Source organism: Manis javanica, chromosome Y (genome assembly GCF_040802235.1).
Source record: "Manis javanica isolate MJ-LG chromosome Y, MJ_LKY, whole genome shotgun sequence".
NCBI lineage: Eukaryota > Metazoa > Chordata > Mammalia > Pholidota > Manidae > Manis > Manis javanica.
In genome coordinates, this window is record NC_133175.1 from 1,335,319 (window position 1) to 1,357,028 (window position 21,710).

Here is a 21,710-nt window from a genome sequence, read left to right on the forward strand (position 1 = left end):
GAAGTTCTCAGCAACTAACAGGCCTGGATTTCAGGTCTAAGAGCTGCACAGAATCCTAAAACTTCTCCCAGTATCCCCAAGCTGGTAATGTGAGACCATAGCCTCCATCGTTCCAAGGAATTAACAATTAGAAAAAAATTTCTGAGAGCAATCACAAGTTTCCACAGCAAAACATTAGCAGTGTGTCGTAACAGAAAGTGATTGCCTAATCACTGTTATTAAACTTACTGTACTATTGCCGCTTGCAGCTACTAAGGTGGTAACTATTATGTATTGTGGAAAAATACTGTGGAGAGAGGCCTGGCCTTCCCTTCGCCTCTTGTTTTCCAGGTGGAGACTCGATACACCTGAAGCTCCACTCCCAGGCCATTTAAATCGCTAACTACTTACACTCGGGATGTCAACGATCAAAACCATTTCTTCTCGTTTGTCTGCAGCATAAGCGTCTCTCAACGTGGCTCTAGTTCGGTCCCTCCGCCCTCCGGCTGCAGAGCTACGCTTGCAATCGCGGTTGCCCCGTGACGGTCATAATGGTAATTGCGGACGCCGACTTCTCGGGGAGGCAGAGGCGGTGTCGCGCTGCGAGACCGCGAGACCGCAGGGTAGTCACCGTGGCCTCCGAGGGTGCGGAGGTAAGTCCGTCGTGGCCCAAGAGCTAAGACTCCAGCTTACTGCTAGCCCCTCAGCCGTCATCTCAAGGGTGAAGTGTTCTCACCGTGAGCTCCCCTAGGGCACGGGATTCTCGTGTTGGTTTTGTGGCTGCTGCTAGTGCGTGAAGGGTCAGGTTCCTCCCTGCTTGTCCCTGTTTCGGCCGTCCTTGGTTTGGGCTCACCAGTGACGTTTCCCTCCGTCCTGTACGAGCTTATGGGTTCGTCAGGCTCTCTCCTTACTGTGGCTTTCCGTCTGTTTCTTGCTTCATTTTATCGGAGATGACTCTCTCTGCGACTCGTGTAACCCCCCCGGTACTTGGATTTTCCTGCTCAAACGGACTTTTCTTTCACAGATATTTCTTCTCTCAATATTTTTCCTTCCGATCTCTGCATCACAGTTTCTCTCTTGTTTATCACCTTTTCGTTTTCAATGTCTTCGTCCCTGCTCATCTGCTTTGAATCTCTGAATTTTTGGATCTGTTTTTTGCACTTCCTGTGTGCTTATTTTTCTGTCTCCTCTCCTCTCCTCTTGGCGTTTCTATGTCCCACTATCTGTCTGTTTCTCTCTCTTAAATGTGCTTAAAAAAATCTCTATGAACTGTTCCTCCCCAATTGCAGACTTTTCTTCACACTTGCTCCCTTGTCATTCGAGTTCTCAAAGGATAGAAGTACTTTGGCGCTGTGTTTCTGTGACTGTCAGACTTTGTGCACTGGTCCTGCCCTCTTTTCTCCCCATCTCTCCTTGCTATGGAGTCTGTCCCTTTTTATCCTCCTTTGGAATCCCTGTGACTTGCTTTGGGCTGTGGAGCTTCATTTTGTGCCATTTTTCTCTTTTTCCTGTGTTGCCATTATTTCCATGTTTATTCCTTCTGAGCCTTTTCTCTTCTCATTATCTTCGTCTCTGGTATTTTCTGTTTCTTCATGGAGGCCTTTAAGTCGCTTGGTTTCCATGTGATCCTGTACATTTGATTCTCTCTAGTGTTGCTTCCTCTGCCCTTCAACCAGACATTTTTTATCCTTATATTATTTTATGATGGTTAAATAATGCTATTTCACTCCATGAGTATTATTTTGCTTTACTTCCTCTTGTTTTCTGTTGTTTAGTGTTTTCTTACCATCTCCTCTCTCTTCACATTATGATTAAAAACACTTTCAAAATCAATTCGAACATATTTCGAAATCATTTTTGTGTTTTTCACCCTGCTGTTACTGAGATTCACTTCTTGTTTCAGTTTTCATAGGCTTTTTCCCCATCTCTTGATACCTTCCTTCTTATGTTTTTAATTTGAAAATGTCACATGTCTTTCAGTTTTCAGAATATTTTATCCTCCTTATCTAGCCACTAGGGCTGTGTTCTCCATTAATCTGAATATTAGAGATAGTATTTTATTTTTATTTATATTTTATTTTATTATTTTTCTCACATCCCCTTCCAGGATTAAAGGAATAAGACATAAAACATACGATCAAGGGAAGGGAGCAGCATTGGATGCTTTTCTTGCTCATCTTTTGGCTTCTTGCCTTCCTCTTATTTTAATTAATTAATGTGTTTATTTATCTTTATTTTGGTATTGTTAATGTACAGTTACTTAAACAGTATGTTTAGTAGACTCCCCATATTATCACGTCCCCACCACAAACCCCATTATAGTCACTGTCGATCAGCATAGTAAGATGCTATAGAATCATTATTTGTCTTCTTTGTTTATACTGCCTTTCCCATGACTCTCCACTACATTGTGTGTGCTAATTTTAATGCCCCTTGTCCCCCTTATCCTTCCTTTCCCACCCATCCACCGTAGTTCCTTTCCCTTTGCTAACTGTCAGTCTATTCTTGGGTCCTGTGAGTCTGCTGCTGTTTTGTTCCTTCAGTATTTTCTGTGTTCTTGTACTCCACAGATGAGTGAAATCATCATATCCTTGTCTTTCTCCCCTGGCTTATTTCACTGAGCATAATACTCTGTAGCTACATCTATGTTGTTGCAAATGGTAGGACTTTTTTCTTCTTCTGGCTGAATGATATTCCATTGTGTATATGTACCGCATCTTCCTCATCCAGTCATCTACTGAGGGACACTTACCTTGCTATTGTAAATGTTGCTGCAATAAACATAGGGGTGCCTATGGATTTTTCAAACTGGGCTCCTGAATTCTTAGGGTAAATTCCTAAGAGTGGAATTCTGGGTCAAATGGTATTTCTATTTTGAGTTTTTTGAGGAACTGCCATACTGTTTTCCACAATGATTGAACTAGTTTACATTCCCACCAGCAGTGTAGGAGGGTTCCCCTTTCTCCACATCCTCACCAACATTTGGTGGTGTTTGTCTTTTCGATGTTGACCATCCTAACTGGTATGAGGTGATATCTCATTGTGGCTTTAATTTGCATTTCATCTTCCTCCTCTTTATCCGAACTTAAGTCTTGTAGTTGACAAAGTTAGGAATGGGATTTTCTTGGATTTCATAGGGTTTAATAAAAATGACAGATGAAGACTCACCATTTCTTCATGTGCTCCTACCTCTGTGGAAGAAGAGCAATTTAAAAACAGAAATTTGATCATTTTCTCTGTGGCTGCAGACCCCCACAAAGATGCCTTGACTGAAACCCCCTAAGACTCTGTCCACTTTTTCCAGGACCAAGTCTGGCACTGGCTCTGTCAAGAAGTTGGTAATAAAAAACTTTAAAGGTAATGTAATCATATTTAATGATTTCAGTTTGGCTCCCTACTGCTTTTTTTGTATTTTAAAGTGTAAGTGTAATTATTTTTTAGGTACCATCAGTTTTAGAAGATTTGGAAACATTGACTTTGGGCTCTATCTGAATCCTTGTCGGAATATAAACATAGTGTAAACTGTGACCTTTGTGAAATGACTTTATTCTTCAGATCTATCTTTCCTTGTAAAAAATAAAACAAATGTCCTTGGTTTTGACAGAACCATTCTAGATTGGCACACCTTTACAGATTCTGTCTTCTTAGTGAATGGATCTGCATTATTAACTGAGAAATGGTCTTCCCATGGTAATAAAAAGACAAAATTTTAATTTTTTAGAAGTCTGTAGAAAACAGCACAAAACATGCATGTAGCCAGTGAATTAAGATAAAGATGCATTAATAAGAATACTATGAGGTAGTTGTTCATCTTCACCCTTTGTATGTGGATATTTGTCCTAGCATCATTTGTTGAAGTGATTATTTTTCCCTCAGAATGGTCTGGAGACCTAGTTTTCAATAAGTTCATCATAGCTGTATAATAATTACACATTTTTAGACCTTGACATTGCCTTCAAGTCATTTTTTTCATAAATTTTTTGCTAGATAAACATCTGGTGCTGGAAAAGTACACTGAAGGAACATGGCAAAAATTAAAGGAGGACATACAAGCTATCCAGAACAACGTCTCCATTAAATACCACCTGAAAGAAATCTACCAGGTGTGTGTTACTTTCCATACAACTATTGATTAATTATAATGGAGGCAGGAATTTTGTATCTAATAGAAAATTTGTTTTGGATCTCTCTGATCTCTTATAATCATGCATAAAATTCATGAAATCTGTCTTTGACTATAGTCATGCAATCCATTAAAGCTTATTTCACTGTGCTTTTTTAATTTTGGCATCATTAATCTACAATTACTTGAGGAACATTACGTTTACTAGACTCCCCCCTTCACCAAGTCCCCCGCACATACCCATTAGTCACTGTCCATCAGTGTAGTAAGATGCTGTAAAATCACTACTTATCTTCTCTGTGTTGCACTGTCTTCCACATGCACTCCCTACATTACACATGCTAATCATAAGGCCCCCTTTCTTCTTCCCCCCCATTTCTCCCTCTCTTCCCACCCACCATCCCATGTTCTTTTCCTCTGCTCTATTAGTCCTTACTTAGGTTCTGTGATTTTGCTATTTTGTTCCTTCAGTCTTTCCTTTGTTCTTATATTCCACATATGAGTGAAATCACTTGGTACTTGTCTTTCTCCGCCTGGCTTATTTCACTGAGCGTAACACCCTCCAGCTCAATCCATGTTGTTGGCAAGTGATAGGATTTGTTTTCTTCTTATGACTGAATAATATACCATTGTGTATATGTACCACGTCATCTTTATCTATTCATTTACTGATGGACACTTAGGTTGCTTCCATTTCTTGGCTACTGTAAATAGTGCTATGATAAACATAGGGGTGCATATGCCTTTTTCATATGGGGCTGCTGCATTCTTAGGGTAAATTCCTAGAAGTGGGATTCCTGGGTCAAATGGTATTCCTATTTTGAGCTTTTTGAGGAACCTCCATACTGCATTCCACAATGGTTGAACTAATTTACATTCCCACCAGCAGTGTAGGAGGGTTCCCATTTCTCCACAACCTTGCCAACAACATTTGCTGTATTTTGTCTTCTGGATGGTGGCAATCCTTTCTGGTATGAGGTGATATCTCATTGTGGTTTTAATTTGCATTTCTCTGATGACTGACAATGTGGAGCATCTTTCAATGTGTCTGTTGGCCATCTGAATTTCTTCTCTGGAGAAGAGTCTGTTCAGCTCCTGTGCCCAATTTTTAATTGGACTGTTTGCTTTTTTTGTTGTTTTGGTGCGTGAGCTCTTTATATATTTTAGATGTCTACCATTTTTCAGATCTGTCATTTATGAATATATTCTTCCATACTGTAGGATACCTTTTCTTTCTATTGATGGTGCCCTTTGCTGTACAGAAGCTTTTAGCTTTGTATAGTGGGCTTGGTCATTTTTGCTTTTGTTTCCCTTACCTGGGGAGATATGTTCATGAAGAGGTCACTCATGTTTATGTCCAAGACAGTTTTTCCTGTGTTTTCTCTAAGAGTTTTATGGTTTCATGATTTACATTCAGGGCTTTGATCCATTCTGAATTTATTTTTGTGTATGGGGTTAGACAATGACCCAGTTTCATTGTCTTTCATGTAGCTGTCCAGTTTTGCCAACAGCAGCTGTTGAAAATGCTGTCATTTTCCCATTGTAAATCCATGGCCCTTCTATCATATATTAATTGACCACATATGCTTGGGTTTATATCTGAGCTCTCTATTCTGTTTCAGTGGTCTCTGGGTCTGTTCTTGTGCCAGTACCAAATTGTCTTGATTATTGTGACTTTGTAGTAGACCTTGAATCCATTTAGCATAATTCCCCCTGCTTTGTTCTTCCTTCTCAGGGTTTCCTTGGCTATTTGGCATTTTATGTAGTTCCAATGAATTTTCATACTATTTTATCTAGTTCATTGAAGAATACTGTAGGTATTTTGATTGGGATTGCATTGAATCTGTAGATGGCTTTAGGCAGGATTGCCATTTTGACAATATTAATTCTTCCTAGCCAAGAGCATGGGATGAGTTTCCATTTGGTTGTGTCCTCTTTAATTTCTCCTAAGAATATCTTACAGTTTTTGGGTTATAGATCTTCCACTTCCTTGGGTAGGTTAAAAGTTATGTAATTTTTTTTTTTTTGATGTGATTGTGAATGAAATTGTTTTCCTAGTTTCTCTTTCTACAGTTCATTGTTAGCATGTAGGAAAGCTTCAGATTTCTGTGTATTAATTTTGTATCCTGCAACTTTGCTGTATTCTGATACCAGTTCTAGAAGTTTTGAAGTAGAGTCCTTAGGGTTTATTATGTAAATATCATGTCATCTGCAAATAGTGACAGTTTTACTTCTTCTTTACCGATCTGTATGCCTTGTATTTCTTTGTTTTGTCTAATTGCCGTGACTAGGACCTCCAGTTCTATCTTGAATAACAGTGGGGAGAGTGGGCATCCATGTCTTGTTCCCAATCTTAGAGGAAATGCTTTCAGCTTCTTGCTCTTCAGTATGATGTTGGCTGTGGGTTTATCCTATATGGCCTTTGTTATGTTCGGGTACTTGCCCTCTATACCCACTTTGCTGAGAGTTTTTATCATGAATGGATGTTGAATTTTTCCGAATGCTTTTTCAGTGTCTATGGAGATGATCATGTGATTTTTGTCCTTCTTTTTGTTGAGGAAGAGTATGATGTTAATGGATTTCTTAATGTTGTACCATCCTTGCAACCCTGAGATGAATTCCACTTACTTGATCATGGTCTATGATCCTCTCAATGTACTTTTGAATTCCATTTGCTAATATTTTGTTGAGTATTTTTGCATATGTGTTAATCAACGATATTGGTATGTAATTTTCTTTTTTGATTGGGTCTTTGCCTGGTTTTTGTATTAGGGTGATACTGGGTTTATAGAATGAGTCTGGAAGTATTCCCTCCTCTTCTGTTTTTTGGTACACTTTAAAGAGAATGGGCATTATATCTTCTCCATATGTCTGATAAAATTGATCAGTGAATCCGTTTGACCTGGGGGTTTTGTTATTGGGGAGTTTTTAAATTACCATGTCAATTTCTTTGCTGGTAATTGATCTGTTTAGATTTGCTGTTTCTTCCTTGGTCAGTATTGGAAGGTTGTATTTTTATAGGAAGTTGTCCATTTCTTCTAGGTTTTCCAGCTTGTTAGCATATAGATTTTGTAGTATTCTGTAATAATTCTTTGTATTTATGTGGGGTCTGTTGTAATTTTCCTTCCTCATTTCTGGTTCTGTTGATGTGTGTAGATTCTCCTTTTCTTTTAATAAGTCTGGCTAGGGGCTTACCTATTTTCTTTATCTTCTCAAATAACCAGCTTTTGGTTTCACTGATTTTTTCTATTGTTTTATTCTTCTCAATTTTATTTATTTCTTCTCTGATCTTTATTATGTTCCTCCTTCTGCTGACTTTAGGCCTCATTTGTTCTTTTTCTAATTTTGATAATTGTGCTTTAGTCTATTCATTAGGGATTGTTCTTCCTTCTTTAAATATGCCTGGCTAGATATATACATTCCTCTTAAAACTGCTTTCTCTGCATCCCATGGAAGTTGGGGCTTTGTGTTGTTTTTGTCATTTGTTTCCATATATTTCTTGATCTCTATTTTGATTTGGTCATTGATGTATTGATCATTTAGGAGCATGTTGTTAAGTCTCCACGTGTTTTGCTTTCTTTGTATAATTTATTTCTAGTTCTGTAGCTTTGTTGTCTGAGAAGTTGGTTGGTAGAATTTCAATCTTTTTGAATTTACTGATGCTCTTTTTGTGGCCTATTTTGTGGTCTATTCTGGAGAATGTTCCATGTGCACTTGAGAAGAATGTGTATCCTGTTGCTTTTGTATGTAGAGTTCTACAGATGTCTATTTGGTCTATCTGTTCTAGTGTGTTTTTCAGTGCCTCTGTGTCCTTGCTTATTTTCTGTGTGGTGGATCTGTCCTTTGGAGTGAGTGTTGTGTTGAAGTCTCCTAATAGAAATGCATTGCATTCTGTTTCCTCCTTTAATTATATTAGTATTTGCTTCACATATGTTGGTCCTCCTGTATTGGGTGCATGTATATTTATAATGTTTATATCCTCTTGTTGGGTTGACTTCTCTGTGTTTTTATATAGATTTAATTCCATCTATGCTTTGTATGCAGTTGTACCCTGCAGTGTATATTCTTCAAGTATTTTCACACAGTTTAGCAAGTTCTTGTGCATATATTTCTGGCTCTGCAGAGAGTGTTCTAGCCTATTTTTTAAAACCAGAGAGGAATATACTGAATCACAAATGGACTTCAAGGCCATTCAGGGCCTTGTATTTAATTTAATAAGTAGGTAACTAATGGAGGATAAGATCACAAGATAATTAAATCATCAAATTGCCTGATTGTTTTGTAATTTCTTTATACTGTATTCATCTTTTTCCTCCAGTGTGACTATGTAATGACCTCAAGTAAATGCTCCTTAATACAGTAAAATCTGAGAGATACTATTCAGGAGTAATTTTATTCATTGGATTTACTCATTTATAATAATGCAGTTACTATTGCATTTGCTTCTTTTTGTTATTATCCTTCACTCTTACTGTGTAATACATGAACTCTACAAATCAGAGGCCATAGACATTGTTTTCTGATTTTCTTTTCATTTCCTTTTATTTAGGTTCAATGTAATGCTTTCACATACTTGCTACCTCCATCACTTTTTTTTGTTCTCATTCTTGTAATATTTGTAACACTGACCGTCAATTCTTTTGGATAAATACTTTCATTCTGTAGAACATTCCTTGCTTGATACTGATATATTGATATATTGATATGTATTGCTTCCACAAGTCTCCCGTTTATCAGCCAGCTTATTAAATCACTTGATAGGCTCATTGAAATCATTAGGCAAGTAATACCAACTTACTGATTCTGAGATTTTTTATCTCTAAAGTGCTAATAATAAAAGTATTTTATTATGCTATGGTGTAATTTTAGAAGGATAAAATGGTATGTGATTTACATAAGGATTTGGAATAGTGTCTGATAGTAAGCACTAAACTGAAGCAATCATTCTTTCTCTTCTAGTTCTTCCTTCTTCGTAAGTGGAATAGTTTCAGTTATATGCCTCAAGTTTACAGATAAAATCTGAATATTATTCCCTCAGATACATGTGTCTATTCATTTCTAAGCAGAAGGTGGCATATTTACCTTGTATACTAAAGCATTTTTATGTACTCCTTTGAATATACAGTTTTTGAAGCATTTATCTTGCCTAATCCTTTTCTGTTATAGGGAAATACACATAAAATAGTTATCATTTCAGTTTTACATTCATTGACATCCAGTGCTTTCATAATATGTTACCACTAGCATTATATAGCCTGAATCTTTTCCCGACCTCAGTAGGAAACCTCACAGCCAAAGATTTCTGTCCATTCATTTTTGAATCTAGCCCCCAATTTTTGTTAATCAGCTTTCTGTATCTACTCACTTACCTAATCTGAATTTTCCATATAAATGGAATCATATAGTTTCACATTTTGTGTCTAGAATAATATTTTCAAGATTCATTCATGTCATAAAGTATTTCAGTACTTCATTCTATTTCATGAATAAATAATAATCCATTGATGATTACCACATTTTATTTACACATTCATTAGTTAAGCAGCATTTGGGTTGTTCTTATGCATAATGGTGATATGAATATTTGTATATGTTTCTGTTAGAACACATTCTTCCTTTTATTTTGGTTTTATGCCAGAAGTGGAGGTACTGTGTTATATTGTAATTGTATATTTAAGTTTTAGGAGAACTGCCTAGTAGTTTTTGTGTAGTGGCTGCGTCATATTATTTTCCTGTACAAGGCAATTTATGGGGATCCAGGTTTTCTCCATCCACAACACCTTTTATTCTCCATGTTTTTAATAAGAGAATTTGTAGTGGTTCTGTTCAGGCTTACATTTTCTGAATGACTGTTGATGTGAAGCATCTGTTCATGATATTTTTGGCCTTTTGTGTATCTCCATGAAAAATGTTTATTCCTATCCTTTGTCCATTTTAATTGAGTTGTTTATCTTGTGTTAAATTGAATAAGCTCTTTCTATACTATGGACACTGGACTTTTACGTATGTGATTTCCAAATATTTTCTCCCACATACAAAAGTTTATATTAAGAATTAATTTGATAAAAATTTATTTGACCATAACCAATTTAGTAGCAATTAGTACATTTACAGTGCTGTGCTCTGTAAAGTGTGCACTCTCTCTATCATGTTCTGCTTTTATCACTTAAAGGGAAATCCTTTCCCTCACTGAACAGTTACTCCCCATTTACTACTCCTTAAGTCCCTGACCAACACTAATTCGCTTCTCATCTTTTAAGGATTAACTTGTTTCTGTATATTTCACATGAATAATATTAAATAATGTTATTTCTAGTGTCAATTTTTTTTTGGTTAGTGTAATATATTTAAGATTTGTCTATCTTGGAATATGTTTTTGAACTTGTGCTTTTTCATAGCTGAATGATTTTTTTATTATATGGCTGTACCACAGTTTAATTTCCTTACATCCCTTGGTAGGCATTAGCTTAATGATTGTTTCATTGTTTGTGTTGTTTTTGTCACTTGTTTCTGTATATTGCTTGATCTCTATTTTGATTTGGTCATTGATGTACTGATTATTTAGGAGCATGTTGTTAAGTCTCCATGTGTTTTGCTTTCTTTGTATAATTTCTAGTTTTATAGCTTTGTTGTCTGAGAAGTTGGTTGGTAGAATTTCAATCTTTTTGAATTTACTGCTTCTCTTTTTGTTTTATTCCACATTGTTTTCCTCAGTGTGGCATCATTTTGCATTGCTGTAGTAAAGGTATTAGGGTTCTCTTTTCTGTACACCTTTGCTAACACTTGCTATTTTTATTTTTTTGTTTATAACTATCATTATGAAAGTGAAGTGATACCTCTACAAGTTTTTGATTTTAGTTTTTCAAAGGGCTGACTATGATGAGCATGTTTAAGTGTGCCTGTTGGAATATCTAATTTTTTTAAGAAACTTCTCAAGTCCTATTTCCATGTAATTATTTAAAGTGATGTTATTCATGGAACACAACTAATGCAACAAAAATTCTAAAAAGTACAATTTATGATGTTGTGCAACCATCATTTCTATTAAGTTCCAAAGATTTTCCTCACCCAAATTGAAACCTGTCCCTATTAAGCAGCCACTCCCTCTTCCACCATACCCCAGCATTTGGCAAACATTCATCTGCCTTTTCTCCTTATGGATTTACTAGTTGTGAATATTTCATAAAACAGAATGGTAAATATATTGTCTCTTGTTTTGAATTTTCAATGAAACAAACTTACAGAATATACTGTCTCTTGTGTTAGTTTTCATTGACTTAGTATGATATTTTCATTATTCATCCAAGGGATAATGTGCATTAAAACTTCATTTTGGAATTATATTCTACTCTATTATATGCAGTATATTATTTATTCACTTGTTAGTTAATGGACACATTTTTCCCACTTACTGACTACTGTAACTTGTACTATTGGGAACATTATTGTACAAGTATCCCTGTCTGTTTTCAGTTAATTTGAATATTAAACGTGGAGTAGAATTTCAGGTTGTGTGGTGGTGCTTAACTTTGAGGAGCTGCCAAACTATGTCCCATATAAAATTTATAAATATTTAATATTTCCTTAGGTGTAGTGTATGAAGGCTCTAGTTTTTCATTTTTGATCAACACTTGGTATTCTCCATTTGAAAAAATTATTTCCACCCTACTAGAAGTGAAGTGATGTTCACTGAGGTTTACATTTCTCTAGTGGCTTATCTCATGAATGCTATTTTTAAGTGCTTATTGGTCAGTAGTATATCTTGGAAAATGTTTAAATCCTTTGTTGATTTTGAAATGGATTGTCTTTCTGTTTTGAAATGCATATATTTCGTATATATGTTGGTTATTAGAACCATACCAATGTGATTTTCACCTAGTTATTTTCCATTCTGTGGGTTGCCATTTCACTTTTTGATTGTGTCAGTTAATGGGCACAAAAGTTTGCAGTTTTACTCTAGTACGGTTTCTCTCTTTTTCCTTTTTTGCTTCTGCTTTCAGTGTTATACGTAAGAAACTACTGCCAAACCCAAGGCCATGGAGATTTTGTCCTGTCTTTCCTTCTAAGAGTTTTACTATTTTGGATCTTACAGCTTGCCCCTTTGGTGTGTTTTAATTCTTGTACATGCTATAAGGAAAGGTTCAACTTTGTATGTGGGTATCAATTTATTTAAGAGATTGCTCTTCCCCCTTAAAAGTTATTGGCAGACTTGTTAAATATCCATGGAGCCATTGATATAAATTGTATTTCTAGGCTCTAAATTTGATTTCTTTAATTTATATTTCTATTCTTATTCCCAAACCACGCTGTCTTGAGTGCTGTATCCTAGGCTCTTTTACTGTTTCCATACATCCTTTTTCCTCTCCACTTTTTAGACTAAGTAATCTCTAATAAACTGTCTGCATGTTTGTTGATCCTGCCTTCTGTGAGTTCATTTCTGTTGATTTCCTTTGTTAGATTTTTATTTCAGCCTTGCATATTTTTCAGAATTTTGGTTTCTTTTTAAAGGTGTACATTTCTTTCTGTAAGTTTTCCTTTGGCATAGCATTCACCCCTGTTTTCTTTGGTTTCCAAGCTTATTTTAGCCACTTGCGTGTATTTGAAACAGTTGATTTAATTTATTGTAACAAGCCAGTATCTTTGCTTCTTTATTGATCGTTTTTATTCATTTCTTTATTCCTGGAATAGACCATCCTCATAATTTTTTGCTACTAGAAGGTCTGAGTATTGTAATGTGGCCTCTCTGAGGGCCATATGTTGTCTTTACCCCAAGGTAGAAAAAAGATGCTGCTTTGTTTGTGTGCTAAGTATTTGCCTTCTAATCACCTTTCTAAAGCGTTCTTTAAAGACAGAATTTCTTTATTTTGTGTGGGCTTTTGACATTCCTTTTAATTAATTTATACTCAACCAGTCATTTTACTGAAATTTGCTTCAATCCTACAGCCAGACAAAACAAAAATTGTGTTGGGGCATTCACACATTTTTATCCATGCTCTTTACTGTTCTGCTCTAATCTTCTGTCGTTCCAGTTGGGCATATCCTGAAGGTAAGCTTGATGTGAAATTAGGGGTTCTTCAGGTCTTTTCCGAAAATATGTCCAGCCTTGGACATGTGTGTGGCTTCCTACATGTTCTAAGAATACACACGAAGCAGTTCAAAACACTTACTTCTTCACACTTAACTTTCCAACCTCTGATCCTTTCTAGGATATTCCACATGTTTCTTGTCCCATTAGTTATCTCTTGCCACAGATGGCTAAGACTAGTAGTATATTTGCCTGTAATTTTAGAGAAAGTCCCCTTCATAGCTCCCTCTCTTGAGGAGATTCCAAAGAAGGAGACACCAAGACAAGCCCAGGAGTGGAAACATGCATCTACAATTCCTTGAGAACAAGGTCTGTATTTCCTCGACTGTCTCCAGCAAGCAGTGGATTTGCTATCACTAAGTTAAGTAGGTGCTTTAACACAACAAGGATCTATCTATTACTGAAATGTAGCAGCATCTTTCTTCAGTAAATGTTCCTCTGATTTAACTTTTGGTTAGATTTCAGAGCTATGCGACAGCCGATTCAGAGCCCCTTTTTTGGCCAGCCTACTTGTCATTTAGTGTAGGGACGGGGTTTTGAAATTTTCTGTCACCTGTTTTGGTGACATCACATCATTAGTCAGTTGAGGTATATTTTAATATAAACTAAATGGTTATTGCATTATTCATCAGCATTTAATAAAATTGTTTATGGTTATGATTATTGTACAACTTGTCTTTAATTCTCTTTCCTTTTTGAAGTTTTATACCACAGATTATGAACTAACAAGACAAGACATGGGTTTAATATCTGTAATTTCAGATTACATTTTTATTAAAAATTTTAATATCTTGATATTACTTTTTTTAAGATAGTTTTGTGACCATTAATTTGGATGGAAAATCTTAAGTATATTTTCTTAGGTTTTGTCATATATTGCAAATTTGGAAATAGAAATTTACAATTTTGTCGTTATATTAATGTATTGACATTTGTATTAATTCCTTAATCTGTATGAAGAACTCCGTTTTCAGTATTCAATACCTCTAGTGAATATAGAAAAGTATTTAATTTTTTCAACTTTTGTTTAAGCAAATATGTTTACAATTTTTCAGATTGTTGAAAATATTTGCTTCTTCAGTTTATCTGCAAACTTGTATAAACAACTGATGTGGCTTTGTGAACTCCATATCAAGGCACAAGTTCATCAGTTCAGGGAGTATCCTTTTTCGAAACCAGATGCTGAAAGTTCTTTTCCTTTCCTTAGACCATCTTTTCGCTTACTGATTTTATCTTAGCTTTTATAATAATATTTTTGAAATGTACATTTGTGCACAATATTTTATTGGTTGTGGATGAACAATCTACTGATTCATCATCCGTATAAATTATGTAATGCTCACCATAATAGGTTTTAGTCCATTTTTGACAATATATATTTTGTAGTTTCAACATATGGCAGACAAAGTTTGCTTCATTTCCATTTTGAATAACTAATGGTGTTTTATGAGATCAATGTAATGAACGTGTTCTGTATTTATTTTACTATCGTTAATATACATGAGCAATATTGTGGTTACTAGATAACTCCCATTATCAAGTCCCATTATATCTCGTTACAGTCAATGTCCATTAGCCTAGTAAGAGTCCATTGAGTCACTACTTGTCTTCTCTGTACCATACTATCTTCCATGTGCTCACCCCACAGGTTATGTGTGCCAATTGTAATGCCTTTGTTCCCCTTATCCGCCTCCCCTCCCCCACTTCCCACCCACATACCCAGTCCCTATCTCTTTGGCAAGTGTTAGTACATTGTTGGGTTCTGTGATTCTACTGCTGTTCTGTTCCTTCAGTTTTTGCTTTGTTATTATGCTGCACAAATGAGTGAAGTCATTTGGTACTTGCCTTTCTCCTGACTTTTATTTCACTGATCATACTACCCTGTAGCTCCATCCATGTTGTTACAAATGGCAGGATTTGAGTAATTGTTAGACATATAGAATGAATTCTATTTTTTAATAGTTTTACATGCTAAGACTTAGAGATGTTTGGACTTCTGGTAAGCATTAACCTATTCTACCAAATACTTTCTTTTAGAAGCCATGTCTTCCATTTTCACAGTGTTAATTTTAGAATGTAAACTTTTTCTTAACATTACCTCATGAATTCTTTGGATAGTGACTCTTTCATAAAGAACATTGATCAATGCTGGCAAAAATCATTGCAGGCAAATGGTATAGTATAGTAATTATGTTTTTAGTTGCAGGTATGTTGTCAAATTTGTGAGAATGTTCCAGCTAAGAAAAATAAAACATGCAGTTAACTCATGATTTATTTAAAAACATATTTGGAAGTGCTTTTATGATAGATGTTTTTTCTGAATTATATAAATTGAAATTGTAGTTTATTTGTCCACCTGTAATTTGGAAAATGGGTTTTCTTAAAACATAATTTTAGACATAGTTGAGTGTACATTATTACAGCCAAACAAATAGGCATAAAATGTAAGGTTATTGATAACCACATCACTTTGAAATTACAAAACTGAATCTCATTAAATAGTTTCTGAAATTAGTGATTTATAATCAGGTTTTATGGGGCCAGGGAGTGTGCAGAAAAGGAGTTGGAACCACATCAAAGGCAATATGCTGAGTTAGGGAAATATTTTAGATATTCCATAGGAGGCATTTCTCTTTCTTTGCTACTGATAATATGATGTGAAATATGTGTGCTTCACAGTTTTGGTGTATAGCATTAGAATAATATGGACTAATAAAATTAATATACTTCTACAATTTGTAATACATTTTATGTATTTTTTTATTTATTTAAAAATATGTAAATACAAAATGATGTGACTTCAGTGTTTGGCATTAATTGAAAACAGTTCTTTTTCTCAGTTTCCTACATAAAGCCTGAAGTTTGATTAAGGTTTAAACTATTTATTGTTTGAAATAGTTAGTGGGAGCTTGTAATTTGAAAATCCAAAATGGAGAGTACCAAATCAATTAAAATGTGAAAGTGGTTCTTTTACTATTATTTGTTTTAATGAGGTGCCTTTCATGTTTGGTTGCATTAGGTGTTTGTTTCTGGAATTTTTAAGCCCAGTGCTCACTTATTTCCAGTTAGGTGTGTCCTTCCTGGCAATTGATGGCTGCCATATCACAGCTTTCTGGTTTTCATACTCATGTAAAAATGTGATAGTCTTAGCTCAACATAAAGACTGTGAACCCTGTCACCATCACATCTTTGATCTCCCACAACTCTGCTCCCTGCCAGAGTTCCCTGGACTGCATACCTACCCTTTCCCATAACACTTCCAAATGCACCGGGCAAAGTTCCTCAGGGGAGTTATTCCAGGTGCCATGAATGTTTTCAGTTACAAGCAAAAAAATAAAAATACATAGATTTTTTTCTAAAAACAATATTAATGAATACAATGATCACCTAATGTTGATTGCACAAACACATTTTATAATCTTTTACATTTATTTACAACATTTCCAGCTAATGTGAACTTGCCATAAAATTAAGTCTGTGACAACATAGTTTACCTTTGTGGGTGTTTTTGTGCAGTCTAAAGATGCTATGTTAAGGGGAAATAAGCATACCACCTATAATCATTTCTCCATGCAGTATTTAACTGGCCAGCCTGAAAAGTTCTTAATTCATTCTCTCAGACACAATTGAAGAGTTACCCATTCTCTGTTGCTTTCTAGGATCTTACAAGCCCCCCATACAATTCTGGTTTCCTCTTGTATCTCTTTTGGTTTCCCCCAGATGTTTAGGCATATTGTAGAACTTAATAGGGGTGTTTAAAGTATTAGTACTCTGTTTCTCTTTTCACAGTATGAATTCTCTAAATACTTTTTGAGATTCAACGTATCACATGTAGAATGTGATGATTTGATAACAGTTATATATGGCTAAAATATTACAATGGTGGCATTAGCTAGCTAACACATTCATCACCTCATATAATTACCTTTTAATTTTAATGGTGAAAACAAGAAGGATCTCCTCTCAGCTACTTTCAAGTATTTAATGTAGTAGTATGAAATGTAATCACCATGCTTTATATTGGATCTCTAGAGTTGATTCTAACTTAAAATTTGTATCTTTTGTTACTATTTTATATTTAATATATTAAACAATTCTTTTTATTAAATTATAGTTTATTAAATAAGATTACTTCAATGTAGTATTTACAGAATACTCAGGTTAATTTTCTAGTAAAGTAAATACCCATAGAGATAACCCAATTAGTGCAAGTTCCTGGGTTTTGCCACTGGTTTTTAAAAGTAAAAGGGGACTTGAGATAGGAACATTTGAGGACTACCATTCTAGTGTTTGTTTAAATTACAGTTAACTTACATATATCAATATCTTCATAATAAATCCTAATAAGTGTCTTTTTAAATGTTTTGTATTCAAATACAAGCCATAGGAGCTTACGTTTGTAGAGTCTTGGCATTAGTAGTGAATTTATGTTTCTTCTTGATATTCTATCTGCAATTCTATACTGTATATTTTTCCTTACATTTTTCGGTCTTCTAATCTTGTACTCATAGATTTTCAAAGATTTATTTGTTAGGCAATCTATATTAGCACTGTTGAATATCAGTATTTTTGTGTAAAACAATCTTTATATGAATAAACTTTCATAAATCTCTGTGAATATTTATTTTGAAAGGTGGAATTTATAACAAATAGTGTGGAAAGTGAGTGAAAAATGTAAAGTTACTTTTCCAAGACGAAGAGATGTATTATTGCCCATATTTGATTTTGCAACTGGTAATAATATATACAAATGCCAGAAGTAAGGTGCTTTTCTTAAGAATAAGGTTTTGACAGGTGGTCAATAATTGAATTAAAAATATTTTCTTCATAAATGATTTATCTTTGTTTTATTTTTGACAGATCATGATTAGGAACATTTTTCTGTTCCTAGATAGAACTTATGTTTTTCGGAATCCAGAGTTATGTTCTATTTGGTAAGGATGACAGTGATTGCTTTAAAAGAATTGTTACAGGCAACTTATGATCACCCGTTTGATCTGTGCTAACTGAAAGAAGATATACAAGAGAAATACAACTTTCAAAATCTGTACTTATTCATGTCATAAAAATTTAAATATCTTTAAAATTATATTTGACCACATGGTATCCTAGATTGAAAAGTTAATTTATCCCTTCATCTTAGTGTTAATAAAATATATTTTTGATGAAGCATTCTACTTCTAGGACCCATTCTAAGAAAATCACTTTTCATGTGTTTTATACTAAATTGACAGTACTTTGGAACCTAAAATTGGAAGATTTAAAAGCTTTAAAGCTATTCTAAATAGTGCTTTATTTCTTGGAATTATATATGTCCTTCAGTGAACTTTACTTAACTCTTAGATATTATTTAGATCGATTTTAGACAATCAAGAAACAAAGAAAAATTTAGCCAACTGGGGACAGATGAGTTTAATATCAAATTGTATGTTGTTTTGACTGTGGATTATGCATTTACTTAAAAGCACAACCTATAGCAGAACACAAGCTGAAATTTACGGGGTTATAAATTATCACTTATTTAGACAGTTCCCTTTTTTATAGGGACATGGGGATCCAATTATTTAAATAACATATAATGTGTGATCAGAACATTCAGAGCAAGACTATACACAGGACTCTTCTGTTGATTGAAAAAGAATGAAATGGTGAGGTGGTTGATCGATGTTTGATTCAAAGACTTTTAAATATGCCTTCTGACTTGGAAGTGAGTAATTTCTTAACTTTTATAAAATGGAAGTGAATTGTCAACCTAATAATCTACAGCTAGGTTGTACGTGAGTTTCTTTGATTGTATCTTAGATTTACATAGAATCTTTTGAGAATAAATTACCCAAAGAAACAAGGAAGTTCTGTGCAATGGAGGGAAGCAAACTCGTGCAAAAACAAGAGGTATTTGGAATGAAGATTACAATTGTTAGTTCCATGATTCATAAAGCAGATTACTCAATGCCTTATGTAGACATTCCCTGATAGTAAGGTCTAACAGTTTTGGCCTGATACGGTTATGTGCAATAACCTATACTTTTCTGCATTTTATGTATGTGAAGACATGGACTTTGTGGTGACACTTATATTAGAGAGATTCACTTTTATTATTGGTCACTTTTGCTAAAGCTTTGTTGATTTTGTTACTCTTTCCAAAGATCCATGTTTTGGCCCGTTGAGTTTTTTTCATTTGTTTTTCTTATTTCTCTTTGCCTTAAATTCCATGCTAAATGTTGCTTTCATCACTTGGTTAAGGTTCATATTGATCTTTTCACTGTGTCTTCAGGAGCAGAGTTCGGATTTGTTTTTAGACCTTTCTTTTAACTATATTCACAACTATCAACTCTCCTGTAAATAGCATGCTACCTGCATTACTCAAATTTTAGTATGTTGTATCTTCATTTTCATTCACATTAAAGTGCTTTTGAGTTTCCCTTGTGACTTTTGCTTTAACACAGTTACCTAGAATTGTGTTGTTTAATTTCAACACATTTGTGAATTTACCTTATCGCCCCTTTTCCATTTTAACACCATTGAACTGAGATAAAATGTATCATAAAAATCATACACTTCGTTTGATTTCAGTACTTTAAAATTTGCTGACTAACAAGACTGATAGAGTCTATCCTGTGAAATGTTCTTTGTGTGCTTGAGAAGTATGCATACTCTGCTGTTGGCCATGGAATGTTCTTTTAGACATTGTTAATTTTAGCGTTGCTCAGATGTTTTATTTATTTGCAGATTGTTTGTCTGAGTGTTCTATTTCTTTTATATCTTGCATATGTCGTCCATATATATATATACAGACACAAATCCGTCCATAGGGTATTAACGTCTATAGCTGTAATTGTTGAACTAGTAATTTTTCTCTTCATTTTTCAGAATTTTGATCAGTTATTTTATGGATTTGTGGTAGTTACATTAAAAACTGAACCACAGATTTTATTTACTTCGTATTTTTTTATTTTTTATTTTGGTGTCATTGATACACTGTCAAATGAGCAACAGTTTAGTTACTAGATTCCCCCCATTATCAAGTCCCCAGTGCATTCCCCATTATAGTCCCTGTCCTTCAGCATAGTAAGACGCTATAGAGTCACTACTTGTCTTCTCTGTGCTATGCTGCCTTACTGTGCCCCACCTTACATTACATGTGCTAACCGTAATGCGCCTTATTCCCATAACCCCTCCTTTCCCACACTCCCTTCCAGTCCCTCTCCCTTTGGAAACTGTTAGTCCTGTCTGGTTCTGTGAGCCTGCTGCTGTTTTGTTCCTTCAGTTTTTGGTTTGTTCTTATGCTCCACAGATGAGTGAAATCATTTGGTACTTGTCTTTCTCCTCATGCCTTATTTCACTGAGCATAATACCCTCTTGTTGCAAAGGGCAGGATTTCTCTCTCTCTCTCGTGGCTGAATAATATTCCATCATGTCTATGTACCATATCTTGTTCCTCCACTCATCTATGGTTCCTTCCGTAGATGGCTATTTTAAGTAATGCAATGATAAATAAAAGGGTGCCCATGTCTTTTTGAATCAGAGATATTCTTTTGTGTGGGTAAATTCCTAGGAGTGGAATGGACGGGCCCTATAGAATTCCTATTATTAGATTTTTGAGGAACCTCCGTACTGCTTTCCACAGTGGTTGCACCAACTGACGTTCCCACCAACCGTGTGTGGGGGGGTTTCTGATTCTCCACATCCTCCTCAACACTTGTCGTTTCGTCTCTTAGATATTGGCCATTCAGGCTGGAAAGTAATATCTCATTGTGCTTTTAATTTCCATTTCCCTGATGATAGAGATGTGGAGCATTTTTCATGTACCAGTTTGTCATCTATATGACTACTTGGGAAATGCATCTGTTCCTGTCCTCTTTTTTAAGGTGGGTTCATAGTTTTTCTGGTGTTGAATCATAGGAGTTCTTTATGTATTTTGGATATTAACCCAATTCTAGATAAGTCATTCATGAATGTATTCCCCCATGCTGTAGGTTTCCTGTTTCTACTGAAGGTGTCATATGCTATACGAAACTTTTGTGTTTGTTGTCGCCCCACTGTTCATTTTTATTCTGTTTTCTGTGGCCAGGAGGTGTGTCCAGGTAAACACTACTCAAGCGTGTGTTCAAGAGAATTTTTCCTGTGTTTTCTTCTAATGGTTTTATTTTTTCATGTCTTACATTTAGGTCTTTGCTCCATTTTGAGCTTACTTTTAGCTATGTGGTCAGTAATCCACTCTCATTCTCTTGCATGTAGCTTCTGAGATTTCCCAACATCAGTTCCAGAAGAGGCTGTCTTTTCCCATTGTACATTTGTGGCTCCTTGTCATATATTAATTGACACACAGATGCATGAGATTGTATGTGAGTTCTCTGTTCTAGTCCATTGATCTATGGTTGTCTTTCTTGTGCCAGTAGTATATTGTTTTGATTATTGTTGGTTTGTAGTAGATCTTGAAGTTAGGGAGCATAATTCCCACAGCTAGCTTCTTTTTTTCTCAGGATTGACTTGGCTATTTGGAATTTTTTGTGGTTCCTTATG

The 21,710-nt window shown here is 35.0% G+C and overlaps 1 long non-coding RNA gene across 1 annotated transcript in view; it reads left to right on the forward strand.

The window, feature by feature from the left end:
- The first annotated feature begins 539 nt into the window (after positions 1-539).
- LOC140847569 (uncharacterized) overlaps positions 540-21,710 on the forward strand; it is a 32,309-nt gene continuing 11,138 nt past the window's right edge. The window contains exons 1-3 of the long non-coding RNA XR_012127626.1: positions 540-632; positions 3,284-3,336; positions 3,967-4,082. This is a non-coding gene — a long non-coding RNA (uncharacterized lncRNA). The remainder of the gene's footprint in view (positions 633-3,283; positions 3,337-3,966; positions 4,083-21,710) is intronic.